This window comes from Triturus cristatus, chromosome 7, assembly GCF_964204655.1.
Source record: "Triturus cristatus chromosome 7, aTriCri1.1, whole genome shotgun sequence".
Lineage (NCBI taxonomy): Eukaryota > Metazoa > Chordata > Amphibia > Caudata > Salamandridae > Triturus > Triturus cristatus.
Genome location: NC_140590.1, coordinates 242,195,149 through 242,206,036, shown reverse-complemented (window position 1 = coordinate 242,206,036; position 10,888 = coordinate 242,195,149). Strand labels below are relative to the sequence as shown.

The following is a 10,888-nucleotide window of genomic DNA, read 5'->3' as shown; positions in this document are numbered from 1 at the left end:
AGCCTAGTTGAGTGCAATGCAATAAGTCTCGCATTTACGCGAGTTTGAGCTATTGACATTGCAATAACACAATGCCTTTTATTTTTGTTTTCGTTTTTAAAACATAAATCAAATCAAAGGCATTGTCATTTACAATGCCAATATCTTAAACTCACGTAAATGCAAGACCTATTGCATTGCAAATGCTCTATTTTTTTTTTATTTTTTTTTTCAGTTTTTATATAGGGCGAATTTGACTGGAAGGTATCAGAGCGCTTTACAAGAGCACCAGTTGCATTACAGACGGACAAATTCATTTTAGGCACGGGGTGCTTAAGTGATTTGCCCGGAGTCCCAGGATGCTTGAGCCTCCCGCCAGACTCTAACCTAAGTCGGTTGCTCTTTCCCCAGCAGAGAAGCTGCTGTTCTCCTGGAAGCTATATAATTATTAACTACTGACTCCAAAGGCCGCCCAGCTCCTCCCACAGTGCTTTGCAGGTCAGTGGAGTGCACTGCCAGAACCGGCAGCACCCTGAAGTTCACGCTGCTTCTAAAGGTACGTGTACCATACACTTTGTGCCTTAAAATCCGCAGTGGCAAATATAGGGCGACCCCATACATCGCATGGGGAGATTCGAGCAAGAAACCACTGCGTCTTCGCATACGAAGAAGAGAGCTTTCGAAAGAGCAGTGGGGAGTATTGCACGTTCCCTTGACTTGCATCAGAGGGATATTTTAAAGGTGCCATCTAGAGAACGAAACCTAAGCAGACATCAAACAAAGCACGTTCTAGAAGGTTTTGCGCGGATTGGTGAAAATAATAGTTTTTTCTCTTTACTGCATGGCCCCTTTAAGAAGCAGAATGTTAAAGTAGCTAAAGGTACTGGGGCTGTTCAGGAGGCAGCGCGGCAGCATCCTTTATCTGCACCAGAAACTACAGCAGCCCCCACCCTGCTGAACATGGTACCCAAAGGTAATTGTCTTTTGGCATGTACAGCTTATCCCAGTAGTTGCCCCCTCACCTTCTTGAACACGAGGGGGCAGATTTATGTTAACTGGCGCATCCCTGCATATCAGCAGGGATGCGCCAATTATTATGCACCACAGCTGCGCCACCATGGATGCGCCGCATTTATAATGCGGCGCACCATGGGGCAAAAACGGCACAGATGCGTGACGCATCTGGGCCGTAAAAGTGGCGCATTGCTGGAGTTGCGTCGCAAGCGCGACGCAGCTCCAGCAATGTTCAGGGGGGCCCTATCTGTACAATGCTGCGTCAATCCTCAGCAGGCGCAGGGTTTTGACCCAGCATGGGCCTAAAAGTGACTTGTAGATTTCACTCAGCCACTTTTAGGAGGCGTTCCTGCCCCGGAACGCCCCCACCTGCCCTGGAACGCCTACATGTGGCGCAGGGCTTTACAACGTGACGCATCTCCCAGATGCGTCACGTTGTAAATACCCCGCACCATGGCGCAGGATTTGCGCCGCTGCTGCGTCACAAAAGTGACGCAACGGTGGCGCAAAAGTGGCGCAAGTGCAACATAAATCTGCCCCTACGTGCTTTAATATGAGGCAGATAGGAGTGTGGGGCACTAGAGGGAAACCACTATATTTTAATGTAACTCCCTTTTATATAGTGCCTCACAATGCTTACAAGATGACAAAAAAAATTGCTGCAGTTTTATATAGGGCGAACGAGACCCTAACGTATGAGAGCCCTTTACATGAGCACCATTTGCGTTACAGACGAAACTGTAGGCAGGGGGAGATTAAGTGATTTGCCCAGAATCACAGGATGTTTGCCTCCCGCCAGACTCGAACCTGGTTCCCCAGCTTCAAAGTCGGCCGTTCTAACCATTAAGCCACATCCTCTGTTGAAGGGCATTATAGGACGGTTACTGTGCTACACTGGTGGGGTGGGGGGACTTGATTCTAATAATGTTGAATGGCAGTGCATCCTATATGGGACGCATGTTTGGGGTTGTGTTTGAGTGACAAGAATGGTTCTCTTATTTTTTCTGAGTTACTGTGCCTAGGCACCTGATAGGTGAAGAGAAGTAAGACAGAATATATGTACTTTAATTTCTTGTTGATGAGGTCTCTAGCATCTGACAAAGAGTGAGAGAAGCAAGCAGTGGGTACATTGCAGATGCTCTATTTGTTCCCCTCGGATGATGTGGGTGACATGAAAACATGCCCTGGACACAGGCAGCCATTTTAAAGAATCTGGGCATATCCATGAGTGATGAGGAGTAATCCACAGGCACGCACAGAAGAAAAGCATTTGTCAAGATTGGGGTTATTTATTTTTTGAGTTATCCCTTCCAACTCATTAAACCCACTCTGATAAGGTCAAATGGCTGTTCTGAGAGCATCCCTGTCCAACCACTAGTAGCTGTAGACAGAGTAGCAGACAGTCCCTAGAGAAGTGTGTGCTAAGTCCCTAGAGAAGTGGGTGCTAAGTTCAAGCAGTACCAACAGCTATAAAGTAAAGAGCATAATGCCATAACATTCCCAACCAATGCAGAATAATAGGGACAAATGTAATGAGCAAATAATCAAATAGACACCAAGTTCACTGAAGTAATTCAAGGGGAACCAGAAATGTTTTTTTTTTTTTGTTTCATGGTGAAAACACCTTGAACAAGTCAATCTCTTTGGAAAGACAAAAGTTAGGGGTGGAAAGAGAGCTAGGTGTAACTTCAGGCCAATGATGGAGTAGAACATTCAGTGGTCCTTTAGTACTTGAGTGCTTGTTTGAGACCTCTCCTCTCAGCAAGAGCTGGGAGTCAGATGCCAGGATTCTTCTTCCAGAAGGGCTGCCTTCTTCGGATGGAGTCTTCTCAGGTCTAGGAATGTTCTGAGGAAGCGATGGTGGAGGTATCAGATTTATGCTGTGCACTAGCCAGGGACTGGAGGAATTCTACCACACAATCCTAAAAAAATTCTTACAGCCCCCCACCTCTTTTTATAGCACTTCCTTTTTGCTTTAATGTGCAAGTTCTGTTTCAAAATGGAGGGACCCAAATGCCACTAGGCATGCCTGTCATTAGATTCTTGGCCTCTCCTCTACCAGACAAGGTCAAAACTGGTTATCCTCCTATTGTGGTTGCAGCCTGATTAGGAGGCTCCTGTAGATAAATAGAAGAAGCACTCTTCCAGCCAAAGATGTGTATTTAAGCTATGCAGTTGTGATGATTGGCAGAAGACGTATTAAGTCAGTTCTGGCTCAGCAGCTAAAAGTACAATTTTAAAAAGATAAGTTTCTTCCTGTGTTATCAAAAATATGACTTCACAATTAAGTCAGATTTTAAAAGTCAAGCAGTGAATAACTTTGAAACATTTTTCTAACCCTTTCTCAAGCAGTGGTGAAAAAGAAACACTGTATTACCACCTAGGCCTAAAAGTTCTAGCCTAGGCTACATAGCAAAATAGTTTGGGGGTTTTATCTCACTGTGCAGGCACATTAATACCAATATGTAGTGTGCTCTGTTTTTATATATTAGCAACAAAGCTCCCTAGGCTTACAAGGCACACTTTAGGGATTGTTAGACCTGGCACCTTGGCGTGGGTCTCCCTTCCATTTTTTGCTGTTGCCTCATGTATTTTTGTTAGTTTTATATGCTTTGGGCGCTGTGCCACTGCTGTCCAGTGCCACAGTGCAAGGGCTCCCTATGGTAAATTGATGTATGGATTAGTGATTCCATGATTGGTTGGTTTGGTTTACTTGACAGACCCTAGTACAGTGCACTGAGTGTGCCCAGGGCTGGTAAACCAAATGTTGCTGGTGGGCGCCTGCAAACACTTTTCTTGTTGCTCCTGATTTATTCTTACTTGCAGCCTGATTAAAACCACCAACTGCTACGTCACTTCACAGCACCCTGCGCTTTGTTATTCATTACGAACCGCCGCCGCCTGTTCCTCGGCAATCACTAACGCCCAGGTCCCGCGCGCCTCCTTCCCCTCCTCGACCAAGTCGGAATTCATTTGTATTTCCAGTACAATACACAGCGACCGCTATATTGATTTCTACTTGTCGCTTCGATTACTTCACTTTGCATTACCAGCACTACTTAAGAAATTTGTAACCAACGTCCTGATGATGACCACAACTTAGACTGGTCGAAACGCTGTCGACTTAACAGCGTTATCTGTGGGCTCTACGGGATCATTTGCAACTAACATTGAAAATGAATTTACATTTATCCCAATTGTATATAGTTTTGACCCCTTGTAATTATTTGTGTCTCACTGTTCCTCGCCGTTCCACGCTGTCCATATCACTTGTGTCACTGCGCCGTTCACTTTCACTAGCACGTCCAGTGCATATTTGGTTGTTTTGGTTACCTCAATCCAATTGTAATGTAGTGCTGTTTAACTACCTGCAAATAACAACCCGCTTTTTCTAAATCTTATGGTCTACCTCCTTTTGTTTTTCCCCCCCCTCGCAAGAATGAAGCACTTCCTTGAACGGTCTTTTTAAATGATTACTGGTTGAGACATTGTTGTTTTGATATGCTGGTGGGCTTGCAGCACTGGTTGTGCCACCCACAGAAGCAGCCTGTAAAAGTGTGTCTCAGGTCTGCCATTGCAGAGCCTGTGTGCAGTCTGGTACTGCCATGCTGATCGGGCAAGTGCACCCACTTGCCAGTCCCTAAACCTTCCCTTTTCTGCATATTAGTCACCCCTATGGTAGGCCCAAGGGCAGGGTGCATTGTAAGTATAAGGTAGGACATGCCCTGGTGTGTGTGGCATGTCCTAATAGTGAATTACAGCCATTTTCGTTTTTCACTATTGCAAGGCTACCTTTTCCCCATAGGCCAGAATGGGCAGTTTGATTATTACATCTTATAATCCTAACTGACTCAGGGAACTAGGTAGAAATTCGAGTTTAGTATGCCTGAACTCAGAATGATAAAATACATCTTTTAGTGAAGTTGGTTTTAACATTCTGTGTTTGAAAATACCACTTTTAGAAAGTAGGTATTTTCTTGTCTAACCAGCCAAGCCTGCCTCTGCTAGGTTGTGTATTCCTTGTCTGGGGTTTGAGCGACAGGGGCTGGGGGATTCCAGGAGACAGGGTGAGTCAGCACAGGACTGAATAGAGAGATGTGCATGTAGATGGGTGGGAGGAGTTGCACCTGGGACCTGAATAGGGCTGTGCCTTCCCTCCACAATGCTGGCTCCACCTCCTGTGGTGCGCCTGCACTGTGAAAGGAAAGAAGGAGTCTTGTCAACAAAGTGCTCCAGGATTGACCAGAACTGGTTTGGACTAGGCAAAGGCCTCTCTGCCTTCAGAGAACAAAGAGAAACTGTGTATAAAAAGGGGGACCCAGACCCCAGAATTTTAGATCACTTTGGGAAACAAGAAGAAACCTTTGCTGAGGAGAGGAACCAGAGACAATGAGGAGAGACTATCCCTAAGCTTGAGGGATTGGCCTGCAGTGGTTGCCTGACTGCCAAAGAGAGGAGAAAGCAACTTTGTGTGTACATTTTTCAACTTGTGAAGGATCTCCAAGAGCTTGAGAAAGAGCTTGCCTCCTGCTGAAGTCTCAGGGACAACAGGCTTCAACCACCAGCTCCCCAAGAGTTCTGTGGAAGGGCCTGCAGTTGTGTTGGGCTTTCTGTGGAACTGTGTGTCATAAGGAGCTGGAAGCGCGACTCAAGAAGAAGAAGCGTGTCGCCACCGCAGCCGCTGTCATCGCATCACTGAAGAAGGGTGTCGCCACTGCAGCTGTCGCGTTGCATCGCAGAAGCGTCTCGCATCACCGAACAAGCGTGTCGCCGTCACAGATGCTGTCGTCACATCACTGAAGAAAGGTATCGCCGCTGCAGCTGTCGCATCGCATCCCAAAAGCGTCTAGCATCACCGGAGAAGCGTGTCGCCGCCGCAGCCGCTGTCATCGCATCACTGAAGAACGGTGTCGCCACTGCAGCTGTCGCATCGTAGAAGCGTCTCGCATCACCGGAGAAGAGTGTCGCTGCAGCCTCTGTCGTCGCATCACTAAAGAGGGTGTCGCCGCTGAAGCTGTTGCATCGCATCACCGAAGAGTCCCGCATCACCGGAGAAGCGTGTCGCTTTGCCTGTCGTGGCTCAGAAGAATCGTTGAGTCTCCACACGGCCGTCGGGCTTGCACGCATCGTTTCGCATCAAGAAGATGCCATCTTTGTTTCATTGCACCGGATCTTCATCGCATCACGGCGTTGCGTGCCGCACTGCCACGAAAGCGCAGTAAGATACCGACGCATCACCGTTCCTGCGTGTAAGGAACCGACGCATCACCTTCTCTGCAACACTTTCGTTGTATAGTGTTACGCATCCAAAGGTACATTGAACTCAAAGTGTCGCATTTTAACACCTAAAGAGAACTAAGCTAATTCTACCATTTTAAGTACAGTATTGTGGATTTATGTTGTTTATGGTCTTGTGTTAAAACTATATAAAGAATACTTATTTTTATGCTACAACTTGTGTGGTGTCCATCTGTAGTGTTGTCACTGGGTTACTGTATGTGTTTACAAATGCTTTACACACTGCCTCTGAGATAAGCCTGTTTGCCCGTGTCAAGCTACCAAGGGGGTGAGCAGGGGTTATTTTAGGAATGTACCCCCTTACCCTGACTAGACGCAAGGGCCCCTATCTGGTCAAAGGAACCTACCTCGTTTTATATGTTTATTGAAATGTCTATTTGTACCAGCTTGTATGTCTGAGCATTATTTTATTTAAGAATATTTTATGCTGATGATTAAAGTTGTTTTTTGTATAAGGGCCTTATTTTCTATTTTATACAATTTTTTGGGTTTTTCACTATTTCTAGGAACACGGTATAATTTGTATGGTTATGTGTTGATCATATATATTTTTTATATGTTGATTATTTTATATACACTGTGAACCATTGTTAGGATACATTATTGATTGCCCCTGGTTCAGGTGGTTAGGGCTGCCCTTGTGGTAGTTAATTCGAAATCTATTTCTGTCATATATGTGGGTGATGTATATACACACTGCAGCCCACATATGATATTTCACTTTTCATGCCACAAGTACACCTCAGGCACCATTTACGCTGGAGTTAAATGTAGGGTGACAAATTTTCAGAACGAAAATCCGGGATGGGCACAGACACAGAAATATACCTAAATGTCCGATCTACCTTCCCTCCCTTTCTGTGAAGAGCTCTAGGGTCAGGCAGCTGGTGAGCCTGGCCTACACTATTCGGCTCTGCAGCCCCGATACATGCTTCAATAAATCCTGAAATCCTACTGTGCTGCTTGAAAGTGACAAGGCAGCACTGCAGGCAGTCTGAAGTAGCAAATTTCTGTCCCCGGTTTTAAAGTGAGGGCAAGTTGAAATGTGATAAATGTGATTAATGTGCAGGTTCACCTGACCCTCTCGTAAATACCAGAACATGTATTTGTTTTAGAAGAAAGCATCGGGACACCAGGACAGTCTTTTGAAAACTGGGGGTGTCCGGGCACATCTGGGACGTCTGGTCACCCTACTTACATGGAAGGTATATAGTTCCTCACAGGGAATTTCATTGTACAGCACAATTTTCTACTGTTTAGCAGTGATAATAAGCACAGATTCATGATGCCAGCAAAAATAGGGTGTAGAAGAAGGGGAACAGTATAGGGAGACCATACAGAAAAGACAGAGTTGCCCCACAGGCCTCCTCCAACCGAGAGCTAGGGTAGACTAAACAGTTCCTTGATGAATTTCCCTGCTCAGGTGATAGAACAAGGGCAATGTGCCACCTCAACTATTACACATCTGTTCTATTCACTTCCAGCCTGATATCCTGCAGAATATAAACCTCTTTTTTTCCAGTTTTCTATAGCTCAATCTACATCCGAAAGTATTAGAGGGCTTTACACTAGCACCAGTTGGGTTACAGAAAGACACATCCTTTTTTTTTGGTTAGGCACGGGGAGATTAAGTGATTTGCGCAGAATCACAGGATGTTGAGCGCCCCTGCTGGGACTCAAACCCGGTTCCCCAGCTTTGGTCAGTTGGGCACTGTGGGAGTCAGGAGGCCTTCTGGTGTTTGTATTTCTGTAACAGATAAACAGGAGGCCAACCAACTGACCCTTAGAGAACAGTTCTAGACTCTGGGTGCCAGCAGGATTTAGCGGTCCTTGAGTCCTTGTGTGAGTCCTCCTTTGTCCAGCAGTAGCTTGAAGTCAGGAGTCAGAAGTCAGGATTTTTCATCAAGCAATGCCACCTCCTTCAGAAGGAGTCTTCCCAGGTCCTTTGCAATAGCCAGTGACTGGAGGAATTATATTGCACAAACACACCACTTTTCTTACAGCCCCCACCTCTTTATGCAGCACTTCCTTTTTGCCTTACTGTAAAATTACCCAGGTCCTTCTTTTTCAAGATGGTGGGATCCAGCTGCCACTAGGCAATCCTGTCTTTAGCTACTTGGCCACTCCCTTACCTGCCAAGGTCAAACGTGGTTGACCTTCTGACTGTGGCTGCAGCCTAATTTTCCAGGAGGGTCACAGGAATGAATTGAAGAATCCTTTCTTGGCATCTCCAATTCAAGAGGTAGTGCTTCAGCTGCTCTTTGTTCTACCAACTGCCACTATCCACTTCCAGATAGTTGATCTCCACTAAGTGGTCAGCAGTTAAAATCCATTGGGCTTTCCGTGGCCCAGAGACAGGGCATTGTCTTCTGACCTAAAACTGTTACCTGCACTAGCCAAAGAGATGTTTTCCAGCTTTGGAAGAGTAATGCGTTTCAGAACTAGTTTTCCCACCTATTGTAACTGGGAATTAGCCGCCTAAGAGTGTTCTGGGAATAAATAAGAGAAGCACTCCCTGACATCTCCAAGACAAAGGAGGTAGTGCTAAGTAGGCCTGGGCGGTAAATTCCGTTCCGCTCGCGGAATTTGCGGAATTTGAGTAATTTCGCGTTCCACGGAGAACGCGAAATTGCCCAAAATTCTGCTTTCTGCAACTTCGCAAAATTTTTTGCTTGTTCGCGTTCTCAAAATGCGTGTTCGCGAGATATTTCTCCCCGAGCACGCAAACAGCGATTGTGAACAGGTAAAAAGCTTTGCGAACAAGCAATTCCGCGTGTTCTTCGTGTTCGCAGGGATTTTTTACCGTTTCGCGGAGATTTGCGTAACGCGATTATGCAAATTCCGCCCACCCCTAGTGCTAAGGCTGCTCTTTGTTCTGCTAACTGTTTCTCTCCACTCACAGATGCCTAATCCCTTCTATTGCTCAGCAGTTAACACCAACAGGCCTTTCTTGGGCCCAGAGGCAAGCTATTGTTCTCTGAGGCGGAGGTGTGAAATCTCCCAGTCAAGAATATGCATTCCAGCTTTGGAGTTATGATGAGTGGCAGAACTGGGTTAAGCCAGTTCTGGCTGAAACAGCCTAAACTAAAGTTTTCCTAAGTTAGATTTCTGCTTAAGGTTTCAAAACTATGACTCACCCATTATGTCTGATCCTAAAAACTAAGCATGAAATAACTTTGAAGCATTTTTCTAGCTCTTTCCCAAGCAATGGTGAAAAGTAAAGGTTTAAATCCCACCTAAACCTACAAAGTCTAGCATTGTCAATATAGCAAAGTAACTTTTTGGTTTTGTCTCACTGTGCTGGCACACTAACCCCAATACTTAGTGTGCCCTATTTACATATATAAAAACACCCTGCCCTGTCAGCTTACAAGGCACACTGACTTATGTGTATATAAAAATAGGTGTATTCTACATGGCAAAGGCAGTTTTCCCTGCCATGTGTCATTTCAGTGCATTTAAACTGAAGTCTAGCCTGAGCACAATAGTGTGCCTGGCAGAAATGTATTTGCATCATATATATGGGTGGTGTAAAGATTCACTGCAGCCTATATATAACATTTAACTTTCCATGCCATAGGCACAATTAAGGCACCATTTACATGCAACATATAGGGAAGTTTTATAGACTAAATAGGGCGTTCCAATGCACAACTGATGACTTAGATGGGAAGCACAGCTACTTTACTACTGTTTAGCAGTGGAGTTCTAAAGCAAACAAAAATAGTGTCTGGAACAAGGCAAAATATAGTGGGTTGACTATATAAAAAAGGCATTTTTGCTACAGCAGCCATAGAAAATGCTGCAAGAGAGGAGTGACACATAGGAGTTCAGTGGTAGTAGAAAGTCAAGGGCAAACTCTGTAAGGCCCAACGAGGAGTAAATAGAAAGTGATCCATGGGCAGCCATTGTGAATGATGTAAAGACTCTGTCTTCACAGGAGAAACAATGCCACAGACAATGCTCTTTAAATTCTACATCACAGTGAGCAAAAAAGCTTTCATGACAAGGCCACCTTGCAAGGCCTGGAGCAAGAAGAAGCGTACTGGTCCATGGCATACAGTCCAGTACTCCCTTCCCAGACCTGTCACCATTAACTCACACATCTCCACCCCAGGCACCCCACTCTAATGAACTCAGACACTCTAGTCGCTCACTATGTCCCATGGTGTAGTTTTGTGCACTTTGTATCTCTTGTTTTCCCACTACTACAGTCATGTTAAGAAGCCGTTCCAAAGACAACATCTGATGTGGGGTAAGGCCTGGGTTGAAAACATTATGAAGAGAGAACATGAGCAGAAAATTGTAGTCTGGAGAGTGCACACAATGGCAGTTGTTCAGACAATAACAGACGTGTTTAACATACCTGAGCTTTATCCCATCCACTCAAGCCCTCTCTAGTCCAACCTTAGCTGTGCATGCCTTTGGACATCCATTGACTAAGAAAGGGCATGGGTGGGGCCTGGCTCTTGTTCCTTAGGTAAGCACTGGGGATATGGGCCAAACAGAGCTTGAAAGTGTGTTTTGTAGTGTTCCCTTACTAGGTGAGATTGAGGTCATGGCTATTGTTAGATATGGGGGTCTCTAGTTGGTAGTT

The 10,888-nt window shown here is 45.4% G+C and overlaps 1 protein-coding gene across 5 annotated transcripts in view; it reads left to right on the top strand.

Annotated features, from left to right (window-relative positions):
* The first annotated feature begins 455 nt into the window (after nt 1-455).
* ASPDH (aspartate dehydrogenase domain containing) overlaps nt 456-10,888 on the top strand; it is a 200,921-nt gene continuing 190,488 nt past the window's right edge. For 2 of the 5 annotated variants that reach the window (XM_085616122.1, XM_085616123.1), the window contains exon 1: nt 483-535. The gene's annotated coding sequence lies outside the window, so the exon portion shown is untranslated. Of the gene's footprint in view, nt 536-10,888 lie in introns of all 5 variants that reach the window. The other 3 variants (XM_085616118.1, XM_085616120.1, XM_085616121.1) reach the window with 3 other exon arrangements.